General features: G+C 39.1%; 1 pseudogene; it reads left to right on the forward strand.

The window, feature by feature from the left end:
- Positions 1-580: 580 nt before the first annotated feature.
- On the forward strand, positions 581-1,239 carry LOC142840332 (diacylglycerol O-acyltransferase 2 pseudogene; annotated as a pseudogene).
- Positions 1,240-14,848: the final 13,609 nt, after the last annotated feature.

A 14,848-nucleotide genomic window follows, 5' to 3' on the forward strand; every position in this document is an offset into this window, starting at 1 on the left:
TGGGGGGTCATTTTCTTTCAAACTACCACATTCCACTGCCTTGCCCCCAAATGTGTAAAGCCATATCCTAATGTGAAAATGCATTCAACCCAACTTCAAAAGTCCCCCATAGTTATAATAGTCTCAAATTTATTTAAAAGTCTAAAGTTCAAAGTCTTTTTTTGAGATTCATGTAACCTCTTGACTGTAATCCCCTGTAAAACCAAAAGCAAAAAGCAAATCACATACTTCCAGCATATAATAGCACAGGATATACATAGCCATTCCAAAACATAGACAAGAGTTTGGTGAAGAAATACTGGACCAAGCAAGACCAAAAACCAGCTGAGCAAACTCCAAACTCTGCATTTCCATATCTGATGTCAAAATGTTCTTCCAGACTTCAACTCCTTGCAGCTTTGTTGACTGCAACACACTTCTTTCTGTGGGCTGGTTTTACTTCCTGTTATCAGCTCTCCTTTGCAATTATGCTATGCCTCTGGCATCTGAAACATCTTGGGGGTCTCCAAGGAAACCCAGGCTTCACCTTCACAGCTTCACACAACGGCCTCTCTAGGATTCCATTTAGGAATACCCCTGACGTGCCTTCTGCAACTTCAGCATGGAGGCGACCGAAGTTAGCAGTTTCCCGGCATAAGGCCCTACTTGGCCAAGTTGGCTGGCAACTTCCGGATGCCTGTCCTTCGGGAGTACTTGATGTCTGGAGGCATCTGCCCTGTCAACCGAGACACCATAGACTACTTGCTTTCAAAGAACGGGAGTGGCAATGCTATCATCATCGTGGTGGGAGGTGCAGCCGAGTCCCTGAGTTCCATGCCTGGTAAGAACGCAGTCACTCTGTGGAACTGCAAGGGCTTTGTAAAGCTGGCCCTGCGCCATGGAGCTGATCTGGTTCCCACCTATTCCTTTGGAGAGAATGAGGTGTACAAGCAGGTGATCTTTGAGGAAGGCTTCTGGGGCCGCTGGGTCCAGAAGAAGTTCCAGAAGTATATTGGTTTTGCCCCGTGCATCTTCCATGGCCGAGGCCTCTTCTCCTCTGACACCTGGGGGCTGGTGCCCTACTCCAAGCCTATCACTACTGTTGTGGGTGAGCCCATCACCGTCCCCAAGCTGGAGTACCCGACCCAGAAGGACATCGACATGTACCACGCCATGTACATGGAGGCCCTGGTGAAGCTCTTTGACAATCACAAGACCAAATTCTGCCTTCCGGAGACGGAGGTGCTGGAGGTGAACTGACCCAGCCTGTGGGGTCCAGCTCCTGGAAGGAGCCACTGCGAATCCTTTTCTACCAAGTTCTCAAGTGCATCTTGCTCTGTAAATTTGGAAGCGTCATGGGTGTCTTGGGTTATTTAAAAGAAATTATAATTTGTTAAACCATTAAAAAAATAATAAAATAAATAAAATAAAATAAAAGGAATACCCCTGACACATGCATGACCTCAACAACTTCCCTTGACTACTGAGGCAAATTCCATAGGCCCTTTCCTCTATCATTAACTACAGAACCACATGACCAAAGCTGCCAAGTTCTGCTGCTTGTTGAGGCTGGACCATGGCCACCTCATTCAATCACATTTTCCCCAGCTTCCTGTTTTCCATGGCTTCCTTCCCTGCCTAAGCTTGGTTGCCTAGACCTTTCTCTGTAGACCAGGCTGGCTTCAGACTTAGAGATCTGCCAGGATCTGCCCTTCAAGTGCTGGACTAAAGGCATGCACCCCTACACCCAGCTCTAAGTTTTTCTTTAATTCTTTTTCACAAGTGGAAACTTAGCTAGATGGAATCTTGCCCTGAGCTCACCATCCTATTAATAGAATCCTAAGTCAACCTTGCCTAATATGTCTTCGCACTAATTCTAGTCAAATCAACAAATACTAAGCATGTAGTCTATGTATAGGACTGTGTTAGGTACTATGGATATAGAAAAGACATATATGGAAAATAATATAGTCAAAGCAAAATATATGCATGTGTGATAAATATTGAAACCCATTATTTTCTATAATTAATATACACTAACATTAAATAAGCCTTGGAACATCAAGAGGCAACAATCTGATGAATGATATTAAATTGTTATGTTGCAAAATTCTTATGTGTTGATTACTTTTTATTATCAGCTTGACACAACTTAGAATCCTCTGGGAAGAGGGAGCATCAGTCAACGTGCCCAGATCAGACTGGACTATGTTTAATGTCTGTAAGAAATGGTCTTTACTGATGAGTGATATGGAAAGGCCTAGCCCATTATGGCTGGCATCCCTAGGTAGCTGTGTCCAGGCTGTATAAGAAAACCTAGCTGACTATGAACCTATGAGAAAATTAATAAGTAGCATCCTCTGCTGTTGAAATAGGGGCAGTGGGCTGCGTCCCCAGCACCCGGCCGCCCACATGGCTAGCTCTAGCTTATGCCCGAAATAATTACATGGAACCTATATTCTTTTAAACACTGCTTGGCCCATTATATCTAGCCTTTTCTCGGCTAACTCTCGCACCTGGACTAGCCCATTTCTTATAATCTGTGTAGCCCACGAGCTGGCTTACAAGGAATGATCTTAACCTGCGTCTGCCTGGAGTGGGAGAATCATGGCTACTCACTGACTCAGCTTCTTTCTTCCCGCCTTCTGTTCTCTTTACTCCTCCCACCTATGTTTTAACCTATCAGGGCCAAAGCAGTTTCTTTATTGCTTAACCAATGAAATCAACAGATTGATATATGACACTCCCACATCACTCTGCAATTTCTGCTTTGAGTTCCTGCTTAAGTTTCTGCCCTGTTTTCCCTCAATGATGGACTATAAGCTGGATGTGTAAGAGAAAACAAAGCCATTTCTACCTTAGTTGATTATAGTCATGGTATTTGTCACAGCAACAAAATCAACAAGAACTCCTTTCCACAAATTTCATCATCTTAATCACCCTGAAAGGTAAGACTATTTTAATTTTGTGGCAAGAACACACACAAAAAAAAAAAACCTAAGAATCAAAAAAGATTAAATTAATTCAAAAGAACTCAAAAAAAATGTTAAGCTACTTGCCCTTGGTCACAGTGTCAGAAAGTAACCAGAGCAACCAAGATTAACATTTAAGTCTGTTTGATATTCATTATCTATAGCTTACATACAGAAAAATGGGGAACAATACAAGCTAATACTACTCAGCACTTCTCATTCCTTGCTGTCATTTTGCATGTTTCGTGTGACTGGAAGCAGGTTCATACTGGAAATGAGATATGTCATAGAACATTACCCTGTGATGACTTTTTGGAGCTTGAAGTCGGAGTGACTAAAGGCAAAAATGCCATATAAGTTAGATATCTCTCCCCATTCCTTGGCTCTTTTCTTCCTCTCAAGCTGTTGACCTACACACACACACAATAGAACTTTCCAAGAACAATTCCTTCACCTTGACCCAATTTTAGAAAACTCAGATAGACTTTTATTGATCTAACTTGAGCCAAGATGAGAACTCATAATACCTATAGAGGATGAGGGGAGGAAAAGGAATAACATACCCTTCATCCAAATATCAGTTCCCTTACCCAGACTGTTTATATCAGCCATAGAAAGCAATTCAAAATTATATCCACTAGTGAGTGAGAACAACTAGTCTATTTCAGCAGCCTTTAATTTTTTATGAAGGGCAGCTATCTCCCCAAACTATTTTATTGTATGTGATATGAGAATGCATAAACACATACATTTTTAAGGATAGAGGGGAAAAAAGTAAATCTTAAGACAACGGTAAAAAAAAAACCTACTTTTTCTCCCTAAAATTTATTATTCAGCAGAATTTATTAAGAAAAAATGTGCTTGAACATGGAACCATATAGTTTTTTTTTTTACATCTCATGATACAATAATTGAGTGACTATGTTCTAAGCTAGGTAATAGTAACACTAGGTTTTAATGAGTATCTTGGTGAATATAAATAGAAAGAACATATCCTTGACACCCAAAGGTCTAGCTCCAGAAATGTAGTCTATAAACTTGCTTTGTTCAGGAGCTTCTTCTGCCTGCAAAGGATTTCCTTCCCTCTCCAATTCCTCCCTCTGCCCATTGCCATTCCACACCCACAGGCCTAGTTACAGATCATGCTTTGGGAGCCATCTTTGCATGATCCAGACAAACAGCTCATGTACTAGTTTAAATATTTTATGGCCTACCTCTAGTCTGTGAGTTCAAGGATAGCCTGGTCTACAGAGGAGTTCCAGGACAGCCAAAGATACATAGAGAACCTGTCTCAAAAAGCCAAAATTTAAAAAATAAAATAAATAGGGGTTAAAATAAAGCCAAGTAAAGATGAAAAATACAGAGTCTTGATACTACATGTTATTATGCTCTCTTTGAATTGTTTGAATGCTGAGGAAGGAACAACAGCTGCTAAAAGATACTTGTTTATAAATGCTGCTAAATTAATCCCAGATAGGTATTTTGAAAATACCTTGACTTCAAAACTGAAGTCAAAAATTATGTTACTTTGGAGAAGAGATTTTGCTTTTGTTTCCACGGGAAATGGGAGGCTGTGGATTCATTTTGAGTTAATAAAAATCAGATTTGATCAAGGAAGAGCACCTGAGAAATCTCTGGCAGGAACAGATGGCCCAGATGTCAGAGTTCTACATCCAGAAGAGATTCAACATGCTGCCTGAGATGATCACAGGATATTCTAGTCAGGACTTGATCATAATTCTAAATTTTCTTTAAGTCCCCATAAGATTATCAGCACCCCCAACCAGCAGGAAGTAGCCTGGAATACTATGCCCACATTCCAAAAAACTGGAATATGGCTATTTTACTTTGTTTTTAAAAAAAGGGGGGGGGGAATGGTGCTGGAGAACAATTCTATATCTGTCAATTATGTTTTAAATACACGCTGATTGGTCAGTACCCAGGCAGGAAGTATAGATGGGACAACCAGACAGGAAGTAGATGAGGGCAATAAGAATAGGAGAATTCTAGGAAGGAGGAAGCCCATTCCTTCGCAGTTCTGCCCAGACCACAGAAGAAGCAAGATGTGACCTACCCTGCCAAAAAAGGTACTGAGCCACTTGGCTAACATATACTAGAATAATGGGCTGGTATACATTATAAGAGCTAATATGAAGCCTGAGCTAATGGGCCTATCAGTTTATTGCTAATGTAGACTTCTGTGTGATTCTTTGGGGCTAAATGGCTGTGGGAACTGGGCAGGACAGAAACCGCAACAAAGCAGGCCCTCATATTACATATAATAGCAAAATCATCAGAACAACATCTAGTTCTCAGTGGAAATTTTGAAATCTTGAAGAGTCTAGAGAATTCTAAGTGCTAAAATACCACAACTTCCAATCTAGACTACTGTACCCAGCAAAACTACCTGGCATAGTGGAAGGAGAAAGAAAAATTTCAATGATACAAACAGTCTTTCAAAACTTATTTCCTCCAAAACAACCCTAACAAGAATACTGGGAGTAATACTTCAAACTGAAGAAAAAAAAAGAATAAACACAGACAAGGAGAACTTAGTAAGATACCTAATAAAATACTAAGCACAACTAAGAACACAAACAGGCAAAAATGACTATAACCAACACATATTTCAATAATAAATTTTAAATATTAATGGCCTTATGTCTCCACTCAAAAGATATAGCCTATAGTGAATGAACTGAAAAACAAAATCCATCTTTCTGTGGTCTACAAGAAACTCATATTAGCTTTAAAAATGAGCATCACCTTAAAGTGGAATGATGTAAAAAATGTATTCCAAAAAATGAGTTCAGGTAGCAACAAGTGTTACCATCCTAATATCAGACAAAATAGACTCCAAACTTAAAACAATCAGAAGAGACAAAGAAGGGTGCTGCATTCTTATAAAGGGCTGAAGAAAATATTACAATACTAAATATATATGCGCCAAACTCTGGTGCACTGAATTTCATAGAAATCATACTAATGAAATAAAAACATACACTAATATAAACCCAATAATAGTAAGCAATTTTAACACCCCATCTTCTCTAATTGTCATCTGAACAATAAAATAAACAGAGAAATTTTAGAATTGAATGACATTCTGCATCAAATGGACCTAACAGATAACAGACTATCTAATCCAAACACCAAAGATATACATTCTATTCAACAACCCACAAAAGCCTTGGTAAAATATACTATAGCCTGGGACGGACACACGCACACACAAAATCCTTAACAAATTTAGAAAAATTGAAAAAATTCTATGTTGTATATCCTACAATTATGCAATAAACCCTAAAATCAATAGCAAGTAAATCTTTATTACATGAATAAGCTCGGGGAGAGTAAATAGCTCATAACTGAATGATGAATCAGCCAAAAAGAAATAAAGATAACCAGCCAAAAGAAATAAAAAAATCCTGTAATTAAATAAAATTTAAAGTGTAACAAAACAGAAACTCTGGGGCACATTAAAAGCAGTTCTAATAGGAAAACTCATAGCCCTAAGTTCCTACATCAAAAAAAATCAGAAATGGAACAAATAAATGACTTAATAATCCAACTCAAGGATTTGTAAATAATAATAACAAACCAAACAAAAATTTAGTAGATGACAAGGAATAATAAAAATCAAAGTGGAAATTAATGAAATAGAAACAAAGAAAAGAATACAAAAAAATCATTGAATCTAAGAGCTGTTCTTTGAGAAAATAAACAAGATGAACAGACCCTTGCCCCCACTAACCAAGAGAAAGAAAGAGAAGACCCACATTAACAAAATCAGGAATGAACAGGGAAACATTACAACAAACACATAAGCAACTCTGAATCTTATAAGTGACTACTTTAAAAATCTGTGCTCAATTAAATTGGAAAATATAAATAAATGGACAAACTTCTTGTCTCATCCAAACTAACAAAGTCAAACCAAGGAAAGATCAACAGCATAAATAGACCCATAACAATTGAAGAGATTGAAACAGTAAGGGTTCTGACTACACAACAAGCCCAGGCCCAGATGGAGTGCAGCACTATTACTCTAATCCTAAAACAAGATCAAGAGGACCAAGAAGTCTGCTGTGATACTGTATCTCCAAGAAATGGCTGCCTTAACAAGACCTGAATGATGACTATATGGTTAAGCATGCTGAATCAGAAGAGGAAAAAGCTCACAGGTTCCAACCTGGAGACAACGAGCCACCGATAACTAGTGACTTCTGGCTGAGAGAGGAGAAATTATCCTCTCCCAAAGATGAACCTTCTAGTTGGTTATCAAATACAAAGTAATCAGTCCTGAAAGCAATTACAGATAAACAATTAAAATGGAGTCTGCATATTTTAATTATATGTGTACATCTATGTGTGTGTTTATGTAAAAATAATAAATCAAAAGAGGTGATCAATTAATAGTAAGTGGGGGTGACATGGGAGGAGCTGGAGGGAGGAAAAGGAAAGGGGAAATGATGTAATTTATTTTAATTAAAAATATTTTTTACCCTCTCTGGTGCACAGACATACATGCAGCCAAATCACCTATACACATAAAATTAAAAAAATAAATATAATAATGACAACAAAATATATTTAAGAAATACATTTTATCCATATTTAACTCATCATAATGATGACATTTCTCAGTTTCATCTCCAATTATTCAAAAATCTTTTTAATTCAAAAATCTTGAATATCCTTTGTCACCAAGAAGAAAATTCACCAATCAGCTATGTTTATAAACTAAACCAAGTACCCTAAGATTCTTAACAAATGAGCTCAAAATTCACTACAGTTTTTCACTTAGAAAACTTTAATGAAGTTGGGACTGTTTCTTTCAAGTTTTTAACATTATGCAAGCCCCAGAAATTTTAGGTGACAAAGCAATAAACCACATAAAAGATTAAAAAGCACATACTAGAAAGCATTTTAAATTTTTCTGTAGCCCAAGCTGACCCTAAACTTCTAGTCCTCCTGTCTCGGCCTCCTAAGTAACTGGGATTATGGCTGCACACCACTGCACCTCTTTTTCATTTTTAAAATATACTTAATCTAGTCATTTACTTTTCACTCATTGCTAAAACCACCTTGATGGCCTAGGTTAGGTTTTTCTCTTTCATTTTTTTTTATTTTTTATTATTTTTTAATTTATTTTGCATACCAACCACAGTTTCCTCTCCCTCTTCCCCTCCCATTCCCTCTCCCTACTTCATTTCTAATTCCCCCATTCACTGCTCAGAAAGGGTAAGGCTTCCCAAGGGAGTCAACAAAGCCTGGCATAACAAGCTCCCTTGAGGCAGGACCAAGCTCCTCTGCCTGCATCAAGGAAGAGCAAGGCATCCCACCATAGGGAGTAGGTTCCAAAACACCAGCTCATGCACCAGACAGATCCTGATCCCTGTAGTGATATTTTGTTGTTGGGGTTTCTGTCCTGCCTGGTTCCTACAGTCATTAAGTCCCAAAGAAATCACACAGAGGTATACATTAACTATAAACTGATTGGCCCATTAGCTCAGACTTCTTATTAACTCTTATAACTTATATTAACCAATTATTCTTACTTATGTTAGCCACATGGATCAGTACCTTATTCAGCGAGGGAATCACATCTTGCTTCTTCTGTGGCAGGGTCAGGACTGCTGAAAGAGCTTTCTTCTTCCCAGAATACTCCTGTTCTCCATGACCCGCCTCTACTTCCTGTCTGGTTTTCCTGCCTATACTTCCTGCCTGGCTACTGACCCATCAGCGTTTATTTAAAATATAATTGACAGAATACAGAAAATTGTCCCACACCAATATTTCATTTGTATTTTAATAAATAAAACTTTCCTGAAGACCAGAACACAAAACAGCCACACTACTCAGCCATACAGGCCAGGCAGTTGTGGCACAACACACCTTTAATCCCAGCAGCCACACTAGTTAGCCATAGGGGCTGGATGGTGGTGGTGCATGCCTTTAAATCCAGCACTAGAAATGAGACAGGAACTCACTCTCTTTCAGTCTGAAGATTTCACAGAGGTAAGAGCTCACTAGTGGCTTGACTGCTTTGCTTTTCTGATCTTATTAAGGTTGAACCCCAATATCTGTTTCTGGGTTTTTATTAATCATGCTATATTTCTATCCAATGTTTAGGGTATTAATTCATTGAAAAGCCCTTGGTCTGTGGCTTTTTAGCCACCAACACAGGCTGAAGCTGCACGTGGGGTTCACATCAGAGCTGTACATGGGGCTCCAGCCTCACCTGGCTAGGCTTTCTTTTCTTTTTCTCTCAAGCCTCTGAGCAAGTTTGGAATTTTCCTATTGTAGCCTCTCTGAAACAGTCTCCAGCTGCCACCCAAACTCCAGAAGCACCTGGGCTCCAACACAACAGGACTCATTGGGTCTAGACTGGCTGGTTTGGCCTTCAGGCAGCTTCCCTCCACACGTGCTTTTTCCTAACAATCCCCTGTGCATTTTTCTAACAGCTCTCTCTCTCTCTTTCTTTCTTTCCCTGTCTCTACCATGAGTTACAGCTATCCCTGAACCCCCTTCTCGGCTGCTGCTGAACTAGGTAGCTACCTTGAAATCCAGTCAGGTTTTTACTAGTCTATGCAGCAGTAATAAGCGTCACATCTTCATTAACATCAAAACAGATGGAGGACACTTCATACTCATCACAGGAAAAAAACCATCTAGATGAAGTCTCAATTCTGAACATCTATGTCCCAAATACAAGAGCACCCACATATGTAAAAGAAACATTGCTAAAGCTTAAATCACACATCAAATCCCACACACTAATAGTAGGAAACTTCAACACCCCACACTTGCCAATGAACAGGACTGCCAGACAGAAACTTGAGAGAAATAGGAAAGCTAACAGATGTCATGACTCAAATGGACTTAACAGACATCTATAGAACATTTCACCCAAACACAAAATAATAAATATACCTTCTTCTCAGCACCTCATGGAACCTTCCCTAAAATTGACCGCATATTTCAATAACAAAGTAAACCTCAACAAAAAAAAATGGAATAACCCCTGTGTCTTATCAGATCACCATGACTTAAAGTTAGAATTCAGCAACAATATTAATTGCTGAAAGCCTACAAACTCATGAAAATTAAACAATGTTCAACTGGGTCAAGGAAGAAATAAAGAAAGAAATTCAAGACTTCCTGTAATTCAACCAAAATAATATACAGCATACCCAAACTTATGGAGCACTATGAAAGCAGTGCTAAGAGGAAAGTATATAACACTAGTGCCTACATAAAGAAAGTGGAGAAATTTCATATTAGTGACTTAACAGCAAACCTTAAAAACAAACCTGAACAAAAAGAAACAGACTCACCCAGGAGGACTAGCTAACAAGGAATAATTAAATTGAGAACTGAAATCAATAAAATAGAAACAAAGAAAACAATACAAAGAGTCAATAAAACAAAGAGTTGGTCTTTTGAGAAAATCAACAAGATCTACAAACTCTTATCCAAACTAAACAAAAGACAGAGAAAAAATATCCAAATTAACAAAAAAACAGTAATGAAAAGGGGTACATAACAACAGACATTGAAGAAAATAAAAGAATCATTAGGTCATACTTCAAAATCCCGTACTCCAAAAAATTGGAAAATCTAAAAGAAATGGAAAAATTTTTGGATAGGTATCACATAACAAATTAAATCAAGATCAGATAAACAATTTAAAAAGACCTATAACCCATAAGGAAATAGAAGCAGTTATCAGAAGTCTCCCAAGCAAAAAACACCCAGGGCCAGATGGTTTCAGGGCAGAATTCTACCAGAACTTCAAAGTAGAACTAATATCTGTACTTCTCAAATTGTTCCACACAATATTAAGGCTTCACCCCAGTCCCTGGCATCCATATATCCTAAGAGTCTGGAATGTTTGGGTGGAAATTCCATCCCAAACCCCCTCCCCTGGGAGTCGCCTCAGTCCAGACTCCACCCCTAGGAAAGCCCACCAAATGATGACCCCTCCTCAAAGATGTTCAAGACCATTCCCACAAGGTATTTAAACTGCTCCCAGATAATAAACATGTGGTTTTCCTGGTCTTCCTTCCCCATCTCCTCTCTCTGGGGTGCTGGAAGGCCACCCAGGAGTGTTGGTATCCATTAAACCTGGGCTTTTTCTAATTAAGTTTGATTTGATCTAATGTGGATTATTGTGTCCGGGAAGAGGTTTATTGCAAAAACTTTTCAAATACAATCAGAAAGAATGTTGCCAAGCGCTTTGTATGAGACCACAGTTACCCTGATACCCAAACCACACAAAGACTCAACTAAGAGAATTACAGATCTTCTCCCTCATGAACATTGATGCAAAAATACTCAATAAAATACTGGCAGACCGAATCCAAGAACACATCAAAAAATCATTCACCATGATCAAGTTGGCTTCAATACAGAAACGCAGGGAAAGTTTAACATACAAAAATCTGTCGATGCAATCCATCATATAAATAAACTGAAAGAAAAAAAATATGATCATCTCATTGGATGCTGAAAAAAACTTTGTCAAAATCCAACAACCCTTCATGATAAAGGTTCTGGGGAGAAGAGGAATACAAAGAATGTATCTAAACATAATAAAAGCAATATACAGCAAGTCGACAGCCAATATAGAATTCAATGGAGAGAAACTTAAAGCAATTCCACTAAAATCGGAACAAGACATGGCTGTCTACTCTCTCCATATCTATTCTATATAATATTTGAAGTTCTAAGCAGAGCAACAAGACAACAAAAGGAGATCAAGGGGATACAAATTGGAAACAATGAAGTCAAACTTTTGCTATTTGCAGATGATATGATAGTATACATACATGACCCCAAAAAATTCTGCCAGGGAACTACTACAGCTGATAAACACCTTCAGTAATGTGGCAGGATACAAGATCAACTCAAAAAATTCAGTAACCCTCCTGTTATTCTTTTGGTCCCTGCCCTAGCCACGCCCACTCCTTTTTAACCTCTGCCCTCCCATGGCCATTGCTCTCTCTTCCTGTTTCCTCTCCTGGTGTACACACGGGGCCTCTCCTCCTCTCTCTCCTTTCTTTTCTTTCTCCTCTCTTTCTCCTCTCTCTCTCTCTCTCTCTCTCTCTCTCTCTCTCTCTCCCTCCCTCCCCCTTTTTAATAAACATTTATGGCTATTTTCTGTGTTTATATGTCTAACCCGCGGTGTGCGTGCCCTCCCGCTGATGGGAGGCTGTAGCCGCTTGCTCGGGTGCCGGACCCTAGAGCTGGCGCCCGGCACTGCTGGGACCCGCCGGAGTTTGCTGCGGGGCGGGGGGACCTCAGGTATATTTTTTTAATAACACCTCCTATATAAAAACAATAAAAAGTTGAGAAAGAAATAAAAAACATGACCCTTTATGACAGCAATAAATAACATAAAATATCTTGGGGTAATGCTAACCAAAAAAGTAAAAGACTTGTACAAAAAGAACTTTAAGTCTTTAAAGAAAGAAATTGAAGAAGATATCAGAAAATGGAAAGATGTCCCATGCTCTTGGATAGGTAGGATCCCCATGAAAATTCAAACACAATTCTTCACAATTCTCAAAAGAACAATACTCAACTTCATATGAAAAAATTTAAAAAAAAATCCATGATAGCCAAAACAATCCTGTACAAGAAACAAATTTCTGGAAGCATCGTTATTCCTTACTTCAAGCTCTATTATAGAGTTATTATAATAAAAACAGCTTGGTGTGAGCATAAAACAGACAGGTAGACCAAAGAAATCAAATTGAAGACCCTGATACTAATCCATATACCTATGAACACCTAATTTTAACAAAGAAGCTAAAATTTTACAATGGAATAAAGAAAGCATCTTCAAAAAATGGTGCTGGCATAACTGGGTGTCAACATGTAGAAGAATGCAAATAGATTCATATCTATCCCCATGCTCAAAACTCAAGTCCTGTCAGGGTCTGATGCCCCAACATAAAACTACTTTTCCCTCACTGGACCAGTGCGGAGGCATGGGAAAAAAATGAGACACAGTTCACACAGCAATATAGGAAGAGAGTCTCAGGCTTCATTCATTCCTGAAGATCACCCGTGTTTATTATTCAAACACCTTTTATTCCCCCAGGTAAACTAAGGTGGAAGCTCATTAATATTCTCTTCCAGGGGAGGCAGGAGTACAGTCACACCTGCAATTTGGTCACCAGCTTGGAATCCACACGTCTTCCCAGGCGATCTACATAATAACAAAAGAGAAGGAGCAGTCCATCCTGGGCCTTTTGTTCGGTAGCCACAGGTGGTCTGGCAGGTTAGCTGCTGCCTCGGAAACTAACCAAGGCCTGAGAACTTGGCTGTCATACCATGTAGAAAAATATGGGCCTACAAAGTCCAAATGGATCAAAGACCTCAACATAAATCCAGCCACATTGAACCTCATAGAAGAGAATGTGGGAAGTAGCTTTGAACATATGGGCACAGGAGACATCTTTCTAATATAACACCAAAAGCACAGACACTAAGATAAACAATTAATAAATGGAACCTCCTGAAACTGAGAAGCTTCTGTAAAGCAAAGGGCACAGTCAATAGGACAAAATGGCATCCTACAGAATGGGAAAGCTCTTTACCAGTCCCACATCGGACAGAGGACTGATCTCCAAATATATAAAGAACTTAAGAAACTAGACTTCAAAATAAGAAATAATCCAATTAAAAATGGTATTCAAATCTAAACAGAGAATTCTCAACAGAAGAATCTCTAATGGCCAGAAGACACTTAAGGAATTGGTGGATAACCTTAGCCATCACTAAAATGCAAATTGAAACAACTCTGGGATACCATCTTACATCAGCCAGAATGGCTAAGAATGAAAACACCAATGATAGCTTATGCTGGAGAGGATGCAGAGTAAGGGGAACACTCCTCCACTGTTAGTGGTAGTGGAAGCTCATACAGTCACTTTGGAAATTAGTATGGTGGTTTCACAGAAAATTGGGAATCAATCTACCTCACCACCCAGGAATACCACTCTTGGTCATATACCCAAAGGATGCACACTCATACCACAAGCATATTTGCTCAACCGTGTTCATAGCAGCATTATTCATAATATCTAGAACCTGGAAACAACCTAGATGTCCCTCAACCAAAGAATGAATAAAGAAAATATGGTACATTTACACAATGGAGTCTTACTCAAGCAGAAAAAACAATGACGTCTTGAAATTTGCAGGCTAACAGACAGAACTAGAAAAAAGAAACATCCTGAGTGAGGTAACCCAGACCCAGAAAGACAACATGGTATTTACTCACTCATAAGTGAATATTAGACATAAAGCAAAGGATAACCAGCCAATAGTCCTTGCTCCCAGAAAATCTAGGTATCAAGGAGAACCCTAGGAAGAAGAAATAGACAAGATCTCCTGAGAAACTTGGGAGCGTGGAGGGGGGAGAAGGGAAGGTAAAATGGGAAGGGAGGAAAATGGAGAAGGGGAGAAGAAGTACATGAGGGAATGGGAAGCTTGATATGGGGAAAGAACAGAAAGAGATACCAAGGAAAGAGATATCTTGATTGAGGGAACCATTATGGGGCTAGCATGAACCTGGCACCAGGGAAATTTTTAGGAATCCACAAGGATGACTCCAGCTAAGACCCTAAGCAATGGTGAAGAGGGTGTCTGACATGGCCTTTCCCTGTAATCAGATTGATGACTACCTTTATTTTCATCATAGAACCTGTAGTAGGAGCGGCGGGGCTGCATCCCCAGCACCCCGGCTGCCTGGCTAGCTTATGCCCCGAAATAACAACACACAAACTGTATTCTTTTAAACACTGCCTGGCCCATTAGTTTCGGCCTCTTAACCCATTTCTAATAATCTATATAGCACCACGAGGTGCACTTACCAGGAAAGA

Source organism: Microtus pennsylvanicus, chromosome X (genome assembly GCF_037038515.1).
Source record: "Microtus pennsylvanicus isolate mMicPen1 chromosome X, mMicPen1.hap1, whole genome shotgun sequence".
NCBI classification, from domain to species: domain Eukaryota; kingdom Metazoa; phylum Chordata; class Mammalia; order Rodentia; family Cricetidae; genus Microtus; species Microtus pennsylvanicus.